Here is a 16,627-nt window from a genome sequence, read left to right as displayed (position 1 = left end):
AATTCTTTACCATTTTTACTGACCTCTTTCTTGAATAAAATGTTTTGAAATAATATAAATAGTTTACCCCTCTTCTCGACCTTAACACAATAGTATCCACAATGTAGTCATCAAACATTCTTATGTAGGGGGAGATTTCTCCCAATAGGTATTATGTTTTCAATATGGTTTTTAATATATAGGTCATTTGACCAAATCATATTAATAATATAATTTTAGTATTTATTTTTCGTTGCCATCTGATTTATTGTCTATATAATTTGCAAACTATAAGCTTCCGCATGTCGCCCTCTCGATTTCGAACCTAACAGGATTTCCATCCCTATGCTCATGCAACTGTTGCAAAGTGATCCATTATGCGATCCGCTATGAATAGACCTTCGATTGCAAGGAATGATGTGTTGTATGTTGTGATGTCAACAGAATAATAAAATTGGCTTTACTGTATAGTACCTCGAATGAATTCAGGCTTAATTTAAGTGCTCACCAATCATAGAGTAAGGAATCCTTCAAGGTATACTCTACAACAATTTTGGCTTGGTGGTGCTTCTGTTGAGATTCATCACAATAAATTGATCAATACCGCAATTAGTTGAATAATGAAGAAGAACATATCGTTGGTGGTTTTCGCTAATTGAATTATGTATCATTGAGGTCTCATGTAGTTCTTAAGGAATTGTAGATGAAATCCCTAATTTCTTCTTCCAAAACTGTTACAAATTTAGGACATAAAGTGTTTGATGTTATTCTACAAACCAGTGCATGTATAGAGGTGAATATTTTTGTTATGATTGACAAAACTGAGAAAGAAAAGCTACGTAGTCCTGTGAAAGGTAATGGGTGTAATGTTTTTTATCCTACTATTCTTTATAATGAGATTACTAGACTACAAGCTCAAGAAACTATAAAAATGAACATAATATTATTAGTCCTCCTAAGATCACGACTAATCAGGGGTATCCTATTGTGTTTTTCCAAAAAGATAATTGTATGGTGAAATTAGCTAAAAGTTGTAAATTTACTCTAATTGAAAAATTCAGTAACACTATGCCTAAAATGGACACTATCAGAAAAGAATTTCTTATACAAATTGAGTTGAAAGAAATTGTGAAGATGACTCACTTTAATTCTATGTATTTGTATCGAGATCTAGACAATGCATATGGGCAAAATGTGACATCTACATAGAGGGACAGTTGATGAGAATATAGGTTTAGACACCTACCTTTAAATCAAATGAGCAGACACCTCTAGTACCAGTTTGGGCAATCTTACTTGAACTCTATTGGCATTGTTACTGTCTGAAAATGTTAGCCACTTATTGTCTTCTATTACGAAGGTGTTATTTCTAGATTTTTCTACTTATAAGAAGTCTAAGGGTGTTGTCAAGGTAAAAATTCAGATTGATCTAACAAAGCCTATATCTAATCATGTGTTGGATGGGCTATAATATTGATGAGAATGGTGAGGGCAGATAGTAATATATTCAATATGAAGGGTTCCAGACTTTTGTGATTACTTCAAGCATCAAGGTCCCAACAATGTGGTTTGTACTATTAGGAAAATGGAAAGAGACTTTGCTAGCAGAAGGAAAATTATAGGAAAAAAGTAATACTCAAACCAATACTGAGCAAGCCAATATGTAAGAAAAAGACCAACAATGGGACACCTAGAAGAAGACATAAAAAGTATATTCATCCTCCACAAAAACTAATATACAGACCTAGATCCCCTTAAGGATTATCAAGACCAACTCAAACTAGAGATGTTCCACAGACTAATGATCTAAGTCATTCTACTTCTCAACCTACTAAGGATGCAATACATAAAATAGACCCAAGGAAGCAGGACTATGCCAATCTTATGAAATGCAGAGACTTTACATAGTGAAAGAGATTTGCAAATGAAATTTTATGGTCCAAGATTATGCATATATATAAATACAAATATAACTATAGGAGAAGTTTATTTAGGTTCTACTGCCCTGGACATTGGAATGTTGAGTAACAATATTATTGTTGAGGATAAAGAAAACTAGGACCAACAAGTTTATAATGAAGAACATGTTATTCCTAATCAGACACCTCGGATTTACAGGGGACAACAGGTTTCTTATTCTTTTGGTGATGTAGCCTTAGGTCAAGATATGTAGTTTAGACCTTTCAATAATAAATCTTCATTGGAATTGAATAAGAAGAGGAGAGATAGTATTAAAAGAAGTTAGGAAAAGATGAGCAGGGTCTATAAGTTCATAATAAATTTGTATTGCTCCAAGATGGTATACAGGTGACTGATCAATTCAAGGGAACCTATGTAGATACTAATATACTTAAAGGAAATCCTGATCTTAATGATAACTATAGAGTGATTCACTCTGAGGAGAAAGACATAGCTGTAAATAATTAAGTGGATATTAAAGAGGACTTGGAGGTTGAGAATTATACTTTGTGTAATAATAGAGCTAGAGAAGCTAAAATTTGGAAGAGTTTGAAAAGAGCATTAGTAAATGACTTTTGGCTAGATGAAATGCCTACCTCTACCATTATTTAACTTCTTTTAATGAGGTCTGATCATATCCTTTACTACTGAAACTCTTTGACAGAACTAACATTCCGGTGTAATACTTTAAATTCTTAAATTGTTGGGTGGACAATACTACTATGAATTAATGATGTTCTAGGCCTGTGGAGGGTGTACCTATATGGGCCTTCCATATAAAATTAAAGAGGGTCTCTCATACATTGAGTGTTTGGTATATAAGATAATATGGAGATATAAATATTACAGTTAAAATGTATGAGAAGAAAATACAGATGTCTGAGAGTGCAATCTTAAATCATAATAGTAAGGCTAAAAAGAGTAATCTCAATTGTTTGACAGCTAAATATATTAAGCATTTAAAGATAGAATAGCCAATACTCAGGCAGAAGACTCAATTGCAGTGGTACAAACAGGTGATACAAATTTTAAATATTTTATGCTTTGATGAGAGGAAGGAAGAGAAGACTATTTATTCATGAGGTTGTAGATGAACAAGGAAATTGTATACAAAGGGATGATAATATTGTAAATAGTACAAGAAATTATCTCTATGACAATGGTTCAAAAACCGTTGCAATATATATGAAAAAATTGTCATATACCTAATACAATGACTTAGCAAGCATCCCATATGTGAGCATAGCCATAGATCTATAGCAACAACCTTAGCAACGATTTTGAAAACCATCATCGTAGACTCCACAATGGTTATTCTCTCTTCTGATATGACACCTTTTTTTCCATTGCAATGATTTCTAATTCATGCAATAGATATTTGGCAATGGTTTGAAATCGTTGTCAGAACCCTATTCCAATGACTTTCTTATAATAATAATGCAATAATTTTTTAGGCTATAGCAACAGTTTTGGGGCCTAGTGCAATCGTACTTTTGAAAGCTATTTCAATGGACTATAGAAGGTATTGCAATAACATAATAAATAATAAGAAATTAATTATATAATAATAAATATTACCCTAAAATATAATATAAATCACATGGAAATACATTAATCAACTAATCGTAATGCATATTATCCAACCTATACAAAAAGCAAATATATAATATAGTTTCACCATTCAAGAGTCAACATACATAAGCTTACAGAAAATTCTGAATGATTCCTTAAACATACATTTCAATATTTAAGTACCACCATTACTTTTAAGAAACACGGATAGTTTTTCAAACCAAGTTGAGAACACCATTGAGGCAATCATAGATAACAAGTTTATACACATCCATGGAAACTTATTTTGCAGATGAGGTCTCAAGTTTCATCTTTTAGAAGCATTCAATGTGCAATTTAAATATTAGGCTTGGAACAACCTGCATCACTCAAGATTTCTTCGATAGCTCAGAAACCTTCTCAATAATCAGCTTTGATGATAATCCACCAGTTATATGCTTGTAACTGTAAATCAATGCCTCTTTTGTAACCTCCTCACTATCGAGAAGAGAAGTAAGGGTTTTGATGTGATACTCTTCAGGTTCTTGATCTTTATCTTCATGTTTCTCAGTATACACTATATGAACTTTGGCTTCATTGAAAAGTGCTTTTGATGAATCTGTCATTATTATATTATACAATCCATCATGTAGATAAAAATTCAAGAACTAACAAGATCTATATTATATCAATCACCTTTACATTAGCGCTCATAAATATATGTGAAATAATTTCCTAAGACTAATACCAATACATTAAACAATCAACTTCTATGAATGTAAAACTAAATTCATAACACAGAGCATGCAGTGTGCAATGTCTCTAATAGATCTAAAATAATATTGGAAACCTGAAATCAGAAGCCAAATTCATGTTCATAAGACATTATCATAATTCTCTGCCAAATATAGAGTAATCAAAAATATTTCAGCTAAAATTATCAAATGTACTGTTCTTTTTAAAAATCAACAAGGACATGTTGGTATTAATACAACATATGAACATCAACAGTAAAATCCTACACCCATTGACACAGTGAGGACTAAAATTCACCATGTCTTAACAGAAGAGAGTTGGTAGTAGTACTCCCTAACTCAATGTAAAGAGTCAATGGATCAAAGAAACAATAGTACATGATATTCTTTTAATTAAAGAGAAAGTTTGTCACCATGAAGGAAAATAACCTCGTGTTCCATTTACATTAAATAATCTCCAAGTAGAAGCAACTAAACTTAATTAATTATACCAACATCAAATCGATGGACTCAACGAAAAAAGTTCAACAAACTTTTAGCATATAATAAAATGTATCCTCGAACATTTAACAAAGAACACAATTTTATAGATAAATGTATCGTACTATAAAGCGAGCACTAAGGACTTGCTGTAGAATTTACAAGTGCGTAAAAGAACTATAGAAAAATCTTTTCCTAATCTTACATGGATTCTACGAGGCTAAAGTATTGATTATGATTCATTTACTCATTCATATTTACACCAAAAAGAAAGAAAAAGTATGCAATTAAACTTGAAACTGTGACATAATTACAATAATAACAACAATATTTCAGTGTATCCTCACAAAGTATGGTCTGAGGTGGGTAAAGTTTACCCAGACCTTATCTCTATCTCTGAGGTAGAGATGTTTTAGATAGACCCTTGACTCAAAAAAATATTCAAATAGTCCCAAGACTGAGACATAATTGAATACATATGATCAAATTATACAGTTAACAAAAGAAATTAATAAACCCTATCTTTAATTTAACCATATAGGTAAAATTTACCTGGTAGATACAGGGAGTACTGCTTGGCGATCGACTAGAAAGCAACAAGTACAAAATTATTGGTAATTAAATAGATTGTGCATTAATTAAAGTAATAAAAATCAATGCCATCAATACAGCTAGCTACACAATGACTACAATTATTATGGCAATAGAACACCAAGGGCAGATCCTCGCAGATGGGATACTAGATCCAGTGTTTTTGTTCCATTGGCCACCTAAACTAGATGTTCCACTCTTTAATGTCATATCTTGTTTCAATAACATATAATTAATAATAATGACCAAAAAATAATAACACAAGTACAAGTTAACACATAGTCACATATACAACACAAAAAGATCCCAAGAAAACATAAATGTTCCATTAAATATTGAACACATAAAGGAAGGAAAATAAAGGGAAAGAGAGATAGAGATCACATAGGGAATTTCAATAAATGGGAAAAAACTAAATTTTTTTGGTGATTCCTTAAATCAAAATGTGATTTAGAGAATCATGGTGTGATTGAGAAAAATAAATTCACATTTTCTATATTCCTAATAAACTCACGCCACATACTTATTTTCTACAAAATACTCAGATTTTTCTTGTCAATTAACCCCGCTTTACCTAATCCCTCACCTCTATAAGTTAAAATTGGCAAAAACAACTCTTATTTTATACTAATGTTACTCAAATAAAAAGCATTAATGTCTTTCATAAACTTATCGAGAAGAAATGCTTTACAACTAATACCGATGCTGGACTCGAAGGAATGTAAATAGAGAGGTAACAGCTAGGATTCACAGATAACAGAGAAAAAAAGAATGATCTTGGATGCGTAATGAGATATTTTAAGTAATTTGCCAATGCCAGTGTATTTAGAGATGTAGGATTCAAGATGGAGAAGGAAATCATATGGATTCGGGTTTTGGGATACCATAATTGGAATTTACAGAAGAAGAGGATGTTTGGGGATTTTGATGAATTGGGAGAAATTTTGTTGGGAAAGTATTAAATGGGTCTTGTTTAGTGACTCGTAATGATTATCTATTATTGATATTTCTGGTGAAAACCTATCCACTAATCTTTAAGGGAATTGCAAAGAGAAAGAAAAAGGGTTTGAGAGAAAGATAAAAAGTATTGAGAAAAGTAAGTGGCTGACTTGTGAAAATATTTAGGAGGAATTAAATAATTGTTGCAATAGATATTCCCCCCACCCCATAAACTGTTGCCATAGATGCTTTTATGGCAATGGTTCTAATAAGTGTTATTATATGTATCTCTGTTTCTATAATTAATCTATAGTGGCTACGGTTATATCACTAAATTATAGTAGCAGAACAATTATTTTGGGTAACAGTTAGAACTGTTGCAATAGACCTTCTATAGCAACGTATAGACAATCGTTGCCAAAACATCTATTTCCATAGGCCAAATGTGGTTGGATATACCTATTTTGAAAAAATCTTTGTTGGGAGGATAAAAAGATAGATGAAGAAATTATGGACTATATCCCTAAACTAGTTATTGAGGAGCAAAATATCAAGTTACAATCCGTGCCTTCTAAGGAGGAGTTACACCATGTGGTATTCTACTTAGATCCTTATTCAGTTGCAGGCCTTGATGGCATGAATGGTATGTTTTTTCAAACTTGCTAGGCTATTATTTGTTAGGATCTACTAACGGTGATATAATTCTTTTTGTGTGGTAGTTTTATTCGTAAGTACTTCTCTCATGACTTCTTAGTCCTATTGCCTAAAATATCTCATCCAAATAAATAGCCTAAAGGTAGACCTATTAGCCTCAACAACTTTACAAACAAGGTCATTTCAAAATTGATTTCAAACAGATTAGCGCCTATACTTCCACTATTGATTTTTGATAACCAGTTTGATTTCATTAATGGTAAAAGTATAACTGAAAACATAATGCTTATCTAAGAGGTTATTCATGACATTAAAAAGCTTACTTTGAGAGATAATATGTTTATTAAATTAGACATGACTATGTCTAAAGTTTATGATTGAATATCATGGTTATATACCTGTCTCGTGATGAGAAGACTGAGCTTTGGTGAATAAGTTAAAGATATGGTCTAGAGAATTGTAGAAAATAATTAATGCTTTATGATAGTGAGTAGAGTCATACATGGTTTGTTCCACTCTAGAGGAGGATTAAAATAAGTTAATCCACTTTCACCTACATTATTCATTCTAGGTGCAGAAGTGTTGTTAAGATTATTGAATAATCTATACCATCACTATTTGAATGAAGGTTTTTATATAGAGAAGAAGGGACCTCAAGTTAATTATCTTAGCTTTGCGGATAGTGTTCTAGTATTTTCCTTAACAACTAGATTTTCTTTTTAGCTTATCATGAAGATATTTCATAAGTATGAGGATTTCTCATGTCAACTTATACATAAAGATAAGAGTCATTTTATGCTTTCTGGGAACATACCAGCAAATGTTATTAGTAGAGTGTCAAATATTATTGTATTCACTATGAAAGTAAGTCTTATCACTTACTTAGGGTATCCTTTATATATTGGAGAAATGGGGGTGATTTACCTCTCCAATATGATCTCCAAAGTTTTGAATAAGATAAAATAATGGAAGATAAACTTCTTAGCAATGGATGAAGGACCGTACTAATGTAACGATTAGCTTTTTGATAAAATATGTGAATTGTATATTACTGTGTGATTTGACTATTTTAGCCCTGCCTATAGTTACATTATGGTATTTCTAGAGTGTAGGGGTGTAACTTCCCAAGTCTGTACCCCAGACGCTACAAGGTGCTCATAATCCTGAAGGACCATAAGCTAACCCATGACTGGTACCAGCGGTATTAACTGAATAATAATACTATAATATGCAGAAATTTGGCAAAGAACATGCCATAAGGTTCAATAATGTAATAAAACTAAATACGGTATAACAAAACCAAATCTGAAATATCTATCTAAAAATACTCTAGTCTGAAAAGCCTCTACTGTCTGAATAAGGAGTTGATGAGACAAGTCCCCAACTAACTCCGACTACTGAAATAAACTTAGTACTAAAATACTGAAATAATAAGTCTATCCTTGAACTATGAGGACTCACCACTAAGTATGCTGCTGATAGATCGAGCTGCTAAGTATGATCGAGAGCTGGTGTATCTAAACCTATGATATAAGATATTATAACGAAAAAAAAAGTATGTGTCAGTACTTTAAATATACTGGTATGGTATGTGGGGTAGGCCGAGATGCATAGGTTCATATGCATGAATAATATTGACTGAATGACATGAGTATACCGAATAAGAGTACACACATGAATACGTAAACTATAACTAAGATCGTGATAACACTAAAAACTGAGTTCTGAGTTTCTGATTTACTGATATATGAGTTTACTGATATTGTATCACTGATAACTGAGTGATTGTATCTGACAGTCTTGATCCTGTGGAACTATACTAAGTTTCATACTAAATTAAGTGACTGAATCTGACAGTCCTGAATCTGTAGAATTGAACTGAGTTCTATTCTGAGACTGTAATTGAAACTGAGACTGTGTGAGGTAATCATCTAACTGATATGTCTCTTTCTGAATAGATTGGGGTCCAACCTATAACCCTAGGTGGAAGGGTGTCAATACCATGCCACGGGTAAAGACAACTGGCTGTGGGGTCAGTCCTAGTCTAGCAGGTGACCCTGAGATCCGTCCTAACTAGTGAGCGATCCCTGAGTATGTCAGTCCTATCTAATGGGTGATATCTCGTAACCTATGCTGGATACGTAGTTTTGGAACTTAGGGATTGCTTCTAGGTAGCCAGTCCTAGCTAACAGGTGATCCCCCATCCCTAGGCTCGCTCGGTGCACAATCCTACTCTCAACTTAATAAACACTGAACTAATTCCTAGTCTATACTAGGCTTGACTGAACTGGTACTGATTATACTATCTAACTAAACTAAACTGAGTTCACTAAGCTCCATCGACTGACGAAATAATACTGAATTCTATTAACTGACTGAATTTACTGAGGTCTGAACTGAATACTGAATTGGACTGGACTTATACTGAGTCTATTGAGTTCTTTCTAAGTTCTGTAACTGACTGAGAGTACTATTGATTGTGACATAACTGATACTATCCTGAGACTGATCATGGCTCTAGGTAATCAGCTAAATTATCGGATATTAAATACCCCCAGGACTCGATAGAATAAATTATAAGACATGGCTCAATCTTGAAACATTATAAATAACTACTTGATCATCATTTATTCATTTGGACATTCTAGTAAACACTTGCATGACATGAACTTGAATACATGCTAACATGATATAATTTCATTTTTCAATTCTCATGAACAACTCATCAAACACTTGGATGGCATTGTATATTCACTTAGTACTAATCAACACATGAGCACCACAATTTCAAGGCTTTAACATGAATTCACATGATACTACATGCATAATAGCTGTTTTTACATAAATCTTGCACTTAATTATGGAATAGAAATCCAATCAATATTATAATCATGAATACACTTGAATCCAAATCATGGAAAGCATGAAATTAAGTTACTTGAAGTTTAAAAGAGTTTCTTGGACTCCAAGGGTGGAAGAAATCCTTGGATGAAAAATTTACATACCTTGGTTGCTAAACTCTTGAATATTAATGGTGGAATCTTGAGCCTTGAATTTGAAATTCAATCACCTAGGGTCCTTGTTCTTGAGAAATTTGAGAGAAAGTGAGTGTATGTTGCCAATAGAAGGCTAATTTTAATGTTTTGGGGGGTTGAAGGATGTGGGAAAAGACCCAAATACCCCTAAGGAAATAGATTTTTAATGACTAAAAACTAAATTATTGATCCGTAGACCGACGCACCACATTATTGGCATTGATGCGATGGCCAACGCTATACGTCGAGTTCACATTAGTTCACTGGAAATTGCCACTGGAGCCAAGGAAAAATATTGATCAACATGATAGCCACCACACCGAGCCGATATTACATTGATGAACTATTTTGGATTCCCAAATGGGGTTCAAACGAGGTTCGAAAAATCTGAAACTCATCCGAGAATATCTATTGACATTACTGATCATGAATTAACCTAAAGATTGACATTTTAAGGTCATAAAAAGTTGTGAAATAGAGTTGCCAACTTATGAAGGCGAAAATAATACTAAGTTTGAATACTTAGCTAGAATTTTATAAGTCAGGGGCCTCTTAGAAAGCTTAAAAGATTGAGTTGATCTTAGGATTTTGTGGGGTCTTACAATATCTCTCCCTTGGGAATATTCATACTTGAATGAGACTGATTAAACTAAGAATACTAATAGACTGGACTTAGACAATGAACATGCACAACTGAAGTATGATTTCATGACTGAAATTATTGATATACTGAACATGCATATCTGATGCATGAGTGCATAACTAAACATGATTCATGAATACATGACTGGGAATACTGATAAGGTGGGCTTATTTATTAGACATGCATATCTGATGCATGAGTACATGACTGAACTAATTCGTGAATGCATGACTGAATATGCCATGGTACTGGATGCCAAGTTTATAACTATAACTAAACATGGACTAAGCTAATCTAAGGAAGACTATTACCTTAAGCTGAGAATACTGATAAACCTGAGATCATTTACTAAACATATATGAATGGGAACATGAGAACATTACTTAGACTAAAATGGGATACATGAACTGAGTATCATAAACTGCACTGAGCCCCTGAACACATGGCTTACGGCTAAGATTGGAACTTGAGGCTCTTCTCATGAGTGCCCATTATTCCAAACTGGATTCTTTATGTGAAGAGAAACTAGGAGGTTAAGGACATGAAAGCTTGAGGGTTATGGTGTATCTCCCCCTTGAGAAATTATGTCTCTTGAAGAACACTGACTTGGCTGAGATACTGAGAAAAACTGGAACGATGCATAGGGCTCTTCCGAACTAAGTCATGACTGAATATCTGGGATCAGAATCTGGGACATGATATATGAACTGAGCTGAATGTGCAACTACCTGTTTGCTCTATCTTGGAATAGTTATATTCATGATGCTTCAGATAGTATGACTTTATGGAATGATGGGAAACCCAATCATATGAACATTGTCAGCCTAACTACTAAACTGAATTGTTGGTTTTGTGGACTAACTTAAGCTAAAAACTTATATTTGACTGAAGTCTTTCTTTGACACCCTTTTTATAGAGTTCTAGTGGCTTTAGGGAGCAAGGAGTCTTGGCATGGCTGAATAAAATAGCTTAATAAGAAAATCACATCCTGTCTAAAATTCTATAGTATGAGTCGAGGCCTATGAAACATCATCTAAGATGAAGTGACTAAGCTTTATGCACTGCAACTTTAATTCTTTTCAAGCTTAGACATATCCCTTGAATACTCTCTCAACTATACTCTCCACCTTAATACAACACTTTTTCTGAAACTAATGAAATATTTATATGGGTACTGAGCATGAGTGCATAAACACACTAGTTTATCTGTTTATCTGAGTGGTTGATAGCTGAATACTTGCTCAAGTAATATTAAACTATACTTAGTCTGAATAACTGGGCTGAAACTGTAGGGTATTATGCATATGAGGTAAGGACTGACTGTGTAATAGGATATAACTAAGCTAGAATTTATGAAAACTATATTATTTGAGAAGGCAAGACCAATTGTATAACATAACTCTGAAATAGTCTATAAACTGAGATATTGAAATACTGATAACTTAATAACTGATAATTGCATGCTATGGTCAAGCAAATCTGAAACTTAACTGAGTTACTGATCTGATTAATGGACTAGGATAGTTACTGAGATTGTAACTAAGACTGTAACTGAGACTGTACTAGAACTGGTATACTGGGTTCTGATAACTCTACCTACTGAGGTCTGATCTGGACTGAATTATCCCTCTATGTTTAAGCCTACTCAAATCTCTTAATGCATTTAGTCACTTACACATCAACATGACATTCAATCCTATCTTCATAACTATAGCCTCATGTAAAACTAGCATGTAATAATCTTTTTTTAGCATGAAACATTTACCCTCCCCTTTCTAAGCAACTGCACGTTGTACATCACTTCATAAATAGAGTTTACTGAAGGTTAAAACATGAGGACCTGAAGTATGAATGGCATTATACCAAACTTGACACTTAACAGAGGCCTGAGGAATAGGACATCAACATCCTATATTTCATCAAAAAATCTAAATTGAGGATTTGCATAATGAAATTTGAATTTAGCTGATCATTAGGAGTATAGCATTGGTCATGGGAACTGACCATACTATAAAGCATGACATGATTACATGAGTCATGAGTTCTATGACCTAATTTTGAAGTTTCTATATTCATGGAACATGATTCGTAGCGCAGAGTGAACTGGAACTTCTTATACTAGGAATTATAAGCGTATAAGATTCTTGTCAATGTGCACGATTATGAGCTATGATCCAAAGCTAACATGTAAGGCATGGGTAGTTGTTGTGATAGCAGAAGTAGAAAACTTTACACTGAGGTAAGTACGGGTTGGGCATCAACCTCTCCTACCGCTTTTCTACACACGCTGACATTACTATAAATATTTGAAGGCCAAAATTTCTGAGATATCATAACCAGACCATTCTTGTATACCCGTCGGCTATGATAGACTGAACCACTAGGGTGGAGACTGAGAAAGGTTCTGTTAAGGTTTCCAGTCTGACTTTGAAATCGAATGCTATGTAAGTAGCTACGAAAGACAGAGAAGCTCTTAAATTTGATAAGACAAAATATGTAAATGAAAGATCTGTGATGTACCAGTGACCACATCAGGAGAATTTTCCTAATATCATTTGGACTGAAGTACCTAGAGCCTATTTGGGCGTTGCCCACTGTGGAACTGGAAGTGGCACCCTGCTAATTTGGGTGACTGGACTAAGCTGAAGGATGATTATACTGACCCTGTTGGCACAAATATTTTCCCATTTGAGCTATTACACTACACTCCCACATCCTATGGACTGGATCACCACATCTAAAACACACATCGCTGCCTGCTCTACATACACCTAGGTGATTTCTACCATATTCTTCACAAAGCGAGTGGGTACGACCACTGCTCACACTACCCTGGGTTTTGGAGCCTGGCGTCCTATCATGATGTAATTTCTAAACTTTGGTACTAGTGCACTAGCTGAGGATGGAGCTGGAATTGAATATTTTGGATGAATTTGGGAATGGTTACTTCCCTCTGACTTAGGCTGATTAAAATTAAAACTACCTATTTTAGCTCTATTTTTCTTCCTCTCCTTCTTCTTAAGATTCTGCTCCTTAATCTGTTGAGCATGGACCATAAGCGTGGATATGTCCATCTCCTTAATTAGCATCGTTGTTCTGCACTTCTTAACCACACTATCTAACACCCTAGACATGAACTTGCTTATTCGGGACCTATTGTCTGCTACTACATGGGAAGCATACCTAGCTAAATGAATAAACTTAAGGGAATACTCTTTTACATTCATACTGCCTTGCTTGAGATTGATGAACTCTAACATCTTGGCTTTTCTTAGCTCTAAGGGAAAGAATCTATCTAGAAAAGCAATAGCAAACTCTTCCCCATTCTATGGGCGCTGCATCTATGCCCCTATCTACCTTTCACTACTTAAACCACGTATGATCTACATCTTGTGGGTGATAGGTAGCTAACTCATCATTCTCATTAGAAGTTACTCCCATGATATCTGTGACTTTCTGAACCTGATTGAGGAACTCTTGTGGATCCTCTTCGGACTTAGACCTGAGAATAAGGGAGGATTCATTCGGGTAAAGTCCTGAAGCCTGGCTGCAGTAGCATTGACCACTAAGTTGGCCTGAACAGCAGCTGGCTATTCATTTTAAGCTGCTATTGAATTGGCTAAAGTAGTAAATGCAGCTCTGAATTCTGCATGTGAGACTTGCTCGTCCAGGGGATCTTTCTAAATGTGCGGAGGTACTGACTGATTTCTGGTTCTCCTTCCGTTAGTCTTTTTGGGAGGCATGTTCTGCAACTAGAAGGAAGAAAAATATTATACTAATAATTTATATTGAGCTCATACTCACACGCACGACATGAATTCTGAAAGGTTGGAAACTTTTCCTAAAACATCTCGTAGCCCCTGTCCATAAGTGTGGCGCGCTACACACCCATGAACAAGATTTAACTAGATGCAGATTTTAGACTTTTTAGGACTCTATTGAACCTTAGGTTTTGATACTAAGTTTGTAACGCCCCGAGTCTGTACTTCGGATGCTACACAATGCTTATAATCTCGAAGTACCATAAGCTAACCCATGATTGGTACTAGTAAGAAGGGTGTTAGTATCGTGCCACGAGTAAAGACAACTGGCTGTAGGGCCAGTCCTAGTCTAGTGGATGACCCTTAAGATTAGTCCTAACTATCGAGTGATCCCTGAGTATGTCAGTCCTATCTAACGGGTGATATCTCATAACCTACGTTGGCTACATAGTTATGGAACTTAGGAATTGCTTCAAGGGACCCAGTCCTAGATAACAGGTAAGCCCCCATCCCTAGGCTCGCTCGGTGCTGAATCCTACTCCCAGCTGAATAGACGCTGAACTGATTCCTAGTTCATACTAGGCTTGACTGAACTATTACTGATTATACTATCTAACTGAACTTAACTGAGTTCACTGAACTTTGTTGACTGATGGAATACTACTAAATTCTATTAACTAATTGAATTTACTGAGGTTTGAACTAAATACTGAACTAAACTAAATTGATACTGAGTATACAGAGTTTTTCCTGAGTTTTGTCACTGATTGAGAGTAGTACTAATTGTGACATGACTGATACAATCCTGAGACTAACCATGGCTCTAGGTAATCAGCTAAATTTTCCAGTATAAAATACCCCATGGACTTGATATCATAAATTATAAGACATGGCTCAATCTTGAAACATGATAAATAACTACTTGATCATCATTCATTCATTTGGACATTCTAGCAAACACTTGCATGACATGGACTTGAATACATGCTTACATGATATAATTTCATTATTTAATTCTTATGAACAACTCATCAAATAGTTGGAAAGCATTGTATATGCACTTAGTACTAATCAACATATGAGCATCACAATTTCATGGCTTTAACAAGAATTCACATGATACTACATACATAATAGTTGTTTTTACATAAATCTTGTACTTAATCATGGAATAGAAATCCAATAAACATTATAATCATGAATACACTTGAATCCAAATCAAGAAAAGAATAAAATAAAGCTACTTGAAGTTTAAAGAGTTTCTTGGACTCCAAGGGTAGAAGGAACCCTTGGATGAATACTTGACATACCTTGGTTGCTAAACTCTTCAAAATTAATGGTGGAATCTTGAGCCTTGAATTTGAAATCCAATCACCTAGGGTTCTTGTTCTTGAGAAATTTGAGAGAAAGTGAGTGTATGTTGCCAATAGAAGGCTAAATTTTGTGTTTTTGTGGGCTAAAGGATGCGGGAAAAGGCCCAAATACCCCTAAGGACGCGGCTTTTTAATAATTGAAAACTGAACTGTCGATGCATAGACCGACACACTGAGTTGTTAGCATCAATGGGATGGCCAATGCACTGCATCGAGTCCATGTTGGTTCACTAGAAATTTTCAGTAGAGCCAAGGAAAAATATTCATCGATTTGATAGCCAACATGCCACGTTGAGATTGCATCGATGCACTATTTTAGATTCCCAAACGTGGTTCAAACGAGGTCTAAAAAATTCGAAACTCATTCAGGAACACCTACTAACATTCCTGATCATGAATTAACCTAAAGATTGACATTTTAAGGTCATAATAGTTGTGAAATAAAGTTTCCAACTTACGAAGGCCAAAATAATACTAAATGTCAATACTTAGCTAGAATTTTCTAAGTCTGGGCCCCTTAGCAAGCTTAAAAGACTGAGTTGATCAAGATTTTGTGGGGTCTTACAAGGGGTGATTATCATGGTTCTTGATGCATTTTGGTACTATTTATGTGATATTATGGTTTTTGATGACTTCGAGAGCCTTATTTTCGACTAATATGGATATCTTTTGATCCGTGTGATGGATGTCTGAATAGAATATCACACCAACTCTAAAATATCAATTTTAGGATAGATAGATCTTTGGTTCAGGTCCTAGTTGAAATTCAAGAAAAGGGTGAATTAAAATTTTCTTCTGTGAGTCAATTACCGACCCTCCATAGTTGACTTGTCTGCAAATTAGAACACTTTACAAACAGATTAAATTCAAAATAGTTAAGCAAGAGAGTGACAAAAAGTAAAGCACT

This window comes from Capsicum annuum, chromosome 11 (assembly GCF_002878395.1).
Source record: "Capsicum annuum cultivar UCD-10X-F1 chromosome 11, UCD10Xv1.1, whole genome shotgun sequence".
Lineage (NCBI taxonomy): Eukaryota > Viridiplantae > Streptophyta > Magnoliopsida > Solanales > Solanaceae > Capsicum > Capsicum annuum.
This window is presented reverse-complemented; position numbering follows the sequence as displayed.